The 6,220-nt window shown below is 36.9% G+C and overlaps 1 pseudogene across 1 annotated transcript in view; it reads right to left on the bottom strand.

The window, feature by feature from the left end:
• Nucleotides 1–206: 206 nt before the first annotated feature.
• LOC110209956 (calcium-activated chloride channel regulator 1-like) overlaps nt 207–6,220 on the bottom strand; it is a 35,327-nt pseudogene continuing 29,313 nt past the window's right edge. Inside the window, exons 12-14 of the transcript XR_013487394.1 lie at nt 3,853–4,017; nt 1,677–1,914; nt 207–820 (exon numbers count right to left, since the gene is read on the bottom strand). The product of XR_013487394.1 is annotated as a calcium-activated chloride channel regulator 1-like (transcript). The remainder of the gene's footprint in view (nt 821–1,676; nt 1,915–3,852; nt 4,018–6,220) is intronic.

The raw sequence follows: 6,220 nt of genomic DNA, 5'->3' as shown, positions 1-6,220 counted from the left end.
AGAGGTGAATTAAGCAATTCAGCAAAACTAATGAGGAAAAAGACCATGTCCTATGATAGACAGAATATTATTACCTACAGTCCCCCACTTCTGCAATACAGGGAGGGAGGCATGCTTTCCTATCTTTTCTCTAGGGACAAGCTGGACTGCCATTCAAAACTGTCTTAGTTCTCATCCAAACAATAAAAACACATTTAAAAAAATGGTAAATGAGAGTAGACTTTATTTGTCAGTGGGCAGGATAGTGAATAAAAAGGTGATAATTGTCACACTTGGCTAAATAGTCCTTTCACATACACATCCAGATATTTTGTGTTACATCATCCACATGTCAATGTTTCCTTCACACCCGGCAATCAGGAATACATCTGAGAAATGTTTATAATCAAAAGGGGAATGGATGAGGTGGGACAAAGCCAGAAGAAAAACTGGATTTGTACTCCTCTCACAAAACCTGAGCTTCAGGCCTCTATACATAAGGCCCTTTACTTCGGTATCGTCACCTGCAGCTCACCCAGCCACTTCAACATTATTTTATAGATGTGACTGCCACTACAAGGGGTCTCCTCTGGAGGTATAAATACAGATACTTGTGCAATGTTGGATAATTTGGACTTCAGATTTGCTTTATCAACAGCCTGGATGGCAATGCAGATGTTGGTGCCATTTACCAGATTGATGCCTTTTGGCTCAAACACAAAGAATTCCTGGGTGCTGGCCTCCTTAGGTGTCAGGTGAGTAGTGTTCACTTGGAGAGCATCATCAAACTTATCCCGTAGGTCAAGGATATTTTCACTCATTCGTATGATGTACTCTTGGGCTAAAAGGACATGAAACTACTGATAATATTTGCATAGATTTAATAAAGTAGAAAAATAACAAATATCACAGAGATCAGAAGAATGTGTTCTCCCTATCTAAGAAATCAATAGTAAGCTACAGTTATAGTCTTATCTAGCATTCCATTTAAGGTCTTGTATATGCATCCTTGACAGAGTGATAAATGTCAAGCAGGTACCTATGTAGTAGATCTCCACAGGAACAATTTTTCCTGAGAGAGGGAAATGATATTTCTTGTTAAGTTCTTTACAGATTGAGTTCTGGGTAGCTTTACTCCCAAAGGGGGTAACTTAGTTCTATAGAATATTTGTATCTTATTCCTAAACCTGCCCCTCCATCTACCTTTCATTCTTCTAGGCTATACATTTCTGTCTTCTCTGATACAAACCTCAAGAGAGGCTTTCTATGAACTTTGTTGCTTTAGTAAAATATCTCATAGTATAAAAGCATGAATTTCTGGGAATAGATTTTCTTTTTAAAACCATATTTTTTTAACTGCTCTTTCTTCAGTTGAAGGTGTTCAAGAATGGCTAAGTGGCTGCTTGTTTGCATATGAGTTGGATTAGGTGGGCTCAGTATTCTCTTCTAGCACTAATAGTCTATGTTCCTTGTGAATATTCTCTCCTTCCTGAAATTCCTTTGAATTATTTTGTATATTAATTACATTTACTTAACTCTGTTCATGTTGGATCTCTACACCAGAACACAAGCTCCTTGAGGGCAGGGACTCTCTTTCTGCAGTGCCTACTGCACTGACTTGTACAGAGCAGACACTTGGAAATGGCTGCTTTTTGTTGTTGTTATTGTTCTAAATGATAACCAAACTTCACACTTACCTTGACCATCATCATAGTCATCTCCAGGAGCTGTCCATGTCAGATTAATTCGATTTCCTTCTATCTGAGCCTTGAGGTCAGTGATTTTGAGATGGTGGGAATGCATCTTGAATAGAGCCACTTGGAATATTGGTTACTATAAATGAACCTCCTGATGCTATTCTGCTGAAAGATACTTGCTTGCCTTGAAGGTCACTGGCATTAAATTCAGGTCGTGGTGGATTCATTTTTACTTCTCCTGCATGGAAAAAGTTATTCAGGTCTTTAGGCACAATACCACTTGCTTGCTGCATTTTTTTGGGGGGGCACTTGGGGTTAAGTGACTTGCTGAGGGTCACACAGCTAGTAATGTCAGGTGTTTGGTCTGAGGCCGGATTTGAACTCAGGTCCTCCTGACTTTAGAGCTGGTGCACTATACATTTTACTGCGAGTGCTCCATCCACTACGCTTTCATTATATATGATCATAGTGCCCCAAGCTCACCCACCTCTTTCAGTTGTTTTCTTCTCAATAACACTTTCATCTCCTGCTAAATTTAGGTCATGAGTCAAGTGTGTAAGAAGTAAAAAAGTTAAAAAAGTAAAAAAGCTGTCTTTCCCAAAGACCAGGTTTATTGGTCTCATTTGGAAAAACTACGTCACCTCCTCTGCCTATCTAATTAATCCTCTACATCTTTCAGATCCTATTTCACAGTTTTCCTCCTCCTAGTGGCATTCCCTGAGTGCTCCAGCCTCAAGTGAACTGATTTCACTTTCCTCTGAGGCCTATAGTGTTTACTGTCTATACCAGAAACATGAAACATGCTGCCTGACTCATTGAGAAGCAGGAGGGAATAGATTTATATAGCTTGGCCATGTTGGAGAGAGCCAAGAGCCATGAGTAGACATTAGACAGGAGCAGATATAGAAATTAGAGCTATTCTAACATAGAATAGACTTTTTCAGTGGATTGCTCTATCAGCAGAGAGCTTCAAGCAGAGGATGGAGACTATGTTATAGAGGGGACTCTTGTTCCAGGAATGGGTTGGTGTAGTAGGCCAAGGAGGTCCCTTCCAGTTCTGAGATACTGTTATACTTAGCCTTAACCTTTCTACTTCTACCCAAACATTTGTGTCTGTGGGCAATACTGGAATACTTAAGGCTTACACACCTGATTCTTCTTCCAGTTACAGATATGCTGAGACTGCTTTCTTGTGTTGTACTGGTCTGCTGAATTTTCTATGTAGGCCAGAGATACTGACTTACAGTAAGATGTACATGTTAGGTAGCCTCTCAATTGCAGAATTGCAGAACCTCAGAGTTGCAAGGGACCCAATGGCCATATAACCCATGTTATGTGAAAAGAGTCCTCCTCTACAAGAAACCTGAGTAGTCATCCAGATTGGACTTGAAAGTCTTTAGTGATGGGGAGCCCATCTAGTGGGGGGAAACTCTGCTTGCTGAAGTAGCTCATTTAGCTATGGAAGAGATCTAAGTGTTAGAAGATTTTACTTTCTATCAGGGTAAATCTTCGTGTTTGCAACTTGTACATACTGAGGTTGCTTCTGCCCTCTGGGACAGATCAAGTCTAATCTTTCTTCCTTGAGAGATCCCTTCAACTACTTGACAGATAAGTCTTTTGTTAGTTGGGCTAAATAGCCCCACTTCTTTCAACAAGTTTCATAATGTATGAATAATCTTTAGTTTGAGATCCAAGATGTGTGAAAGTTCAATTGGATCCCCTCTTGCCATTGACTCAATACAGTACCATATTTTTTGTTATGGGAAGTTTCCGAGGAAATAAAAAAGAATTATGAAAATAAATCAACCAATTGGAAAAAGAGATCTAAAATCTTAAGGAACAATATAATTCCTTGCAAAGTAGAAGTGGGCCAGGGGAAGTGAATGATGTTATACATCATCAAGAAATAATAAAACAAAATCAAAAGAATGGAAAAAAATAGAAGAGAATATGAAACATCTAATTAGAAAAACAACTGATCTAGAGAATGGGTCAAGGAGAAACAATATATGAATTGTTAGACTACCTGAAAGTTAAATTAAAAAAAAGAATATTGATACAATATTACAAGAAATTACGAAGGAAAATTACCGTGAGGTTCTAGAACAAGAGGGTAAAGTAGAAATAAAAAAAAAATCCACCATTCACCATCTGAAAGAGATATTGGGTTTCTTACCATTCTCTACCCAGCCTGGTATGTATAAGGCTCCATTCACTTGGGGTCTTGACATTTGGGTGTTTGTTCCTCCCAGGGCTCTCACTTTTAGACTGTATCGACCATTTGTTTTGTAGGATCTGAAATACCTTGAATAGACACCATCATTCTTGAAAGCATCAGCACCTTTGTGTACAAATAAAGGAGCTGTTAAGCATTGCCATGATAGAGGAATATATAAATTCTCAAAAATACAGTTGGACATTGGAAAATAGTAATAGACTCAAAGATATATGCTGCTTCTAGGGGCAAACGTATATTTTTATAAACTATTTGAGAGTTTTCAAAGCTTACTACAAACTTGATCTCATTGGAATCTCTCAACAACCCTGTAAGTACTATAACATTGGTGTGTTAGGGTCAACTTGTACTAGAGAAAGCTGATTGGTCAATTTTTAATGTTGAGCATTTATACCTTGGAAGTACCTACAAGTTGGGCCTTGGTTTATTGTTTAGTTGAATGTCTAGATTTAAGAAAACAATGGAGATTAAATTTAGAAGTGTGTTGTATGTTCTTTTTTTCCCCAGAGAGTCAGTCCTTAAAAATATACCAGCAGAGCCCAGTTGAAATATATTACTGTACCCATTGTATAAATGAGGATCCTGAAACTTAGATCAGTTAAGTGACTTTTCCACAGTCAAGAACTAGTAAGTATAAGAGGCAGGACTTGAACCCATGTCTCTTCCTTCTCTCTCAATCTCCATATCCAGTCATTTGCCAAGTCTTGTCAATTTGACCTCTATATCATCTTTTCCATCAATCTCTTTTCCTCTACTCATACAGCCTCTACCCTAATTCAGGCATTTGGATGATTATAAAAGCCTCATAATTTGTCTTCCTGCCTGCAGTCTCATCCCTCTGCAACACTCCTAAAACACAGATCTGAACATGTGACCTTACTATGCAAAAACTTCAACTACCCCCTATTACTTGTTTAGAAACCTTGTCAGTCTTTTAAATCCCTTCATAATTTAACTCTCACCTGCCTTTGTAGTGTTGTTTTCTATTACTCCCTTTCATGTGATCCCCATACCAATCAGACTGAACAAGAACAGGACGTTCTTTAAAAAATGTGGACAGACTTACATGAACTGATGCAAAGTGAAACATGCAGAACCAGGAGAACATTGTATACAGCAATGATATTGTATGATAATATATTATGAATAACGTAGCTATTCTCAGCAGCAGTGATCCAAGACAATTCTGTAGGACTTATGATGAAAAGTGCTGTCTATCTCCAGAGAAAGAACTGGTAGATCCTGAATGCAGATCAAAGATACTTTTTCTTTAGTTTCTCTATTTTTCTTGTTTTTTTAGGCTCCATTTGGTTTCACAGAATGACTTACATGAAAATGTTTTTTGTGACTACACATATATAATCTATGTCAAACTGCTTGCCTTCTCAATAAGGGGGGGGAAGAGAAAGAGGAGGAGAATTTGGAATTCAGAATAAAAAAAGACTAATAAAATTGTTTTTTACATGTAATTGGAAAAACATAAAATATTGAACAAGTGAAAAAGGGAGTGTAATATTTCACTTTATTTTGTCTTGTTAAGGTTTCTCAAATATATTTCTCAAATATAAAAGTTATGAGCCTGACTCTTCCCTTTCAGCCAGGAAAAGGTATTAATGACCTCCTGCCAAGAATGTTGATGAACACTGATGCAAACATTTTAAAGTAAAAACTAGCAAAGGGATTACAACAATATATCCCAACGATCATATACTATGACCAGATGGGATTTATACTAGGAATGCAGAGGTTGTTCAATATTAGGAAAACTATCAACATAACTAACTATATCAATAAGTAAAACAACAAAAATCATATTGTTATCTGAATTGATAAAGAAAAAGCTTTTTGCAAAATACACTACTTATTCCTATTGAAAGCACAGAAAATTATAGGAAAAAATGGAACTAAGTGGCATTGATCTAAAACCATCAATAAGTATATGTAATTGGGATAAGCTGGTAGGCTTCGCAATAAAATTAGGAGTGAAGTAAGGATGCCCATTATCACGGCTGTTATTCAATATAGTACTAGAAATGCTAGCTATAGCAATAAGTAAAGAAAAAGAAATGAAAGAAATTAGAATATCAAATGAGGAAAAAAATGATCACTCTTTGCAGGTGATATGGTAGTATACTTAGAGAATCTTACAGAACCAACTAAAAGTGTTGAAATAATTAACCACTTCAGCACCGTTGCAGGATAGTAAATAAACTCCTATTAATCATCAGAATTTCTACATATTACCAACAAAGTCTAGCAGCAAGATATAGAAAGAGAAATTCCATTTAAAATAACTGCAGATAATATA

This window comes from Phascolarctos cinereus, unplaced genomic scaffold (assembly GCF_003287225.1).
Source record: "Phascolarctos cinereus isolate Bilbo 61053 unplaced genomic scaffold, phaCin_HiC Scaffold_5;HRSCAF=322, whole genome shotgun sequence".
NCBI classification, from domain to species: domain Eukaryota; kingdom Metazoa; phylum Chordata; class Mammalia; order Diprotodontia; family Phascolarctidae; genus Phascolarctos; species Phascolarctos cinereus.
Note: the sequence above shows the minus strand (reverse complement) of the source record. Positions and strands in the feature narration are given on the sequence as shown.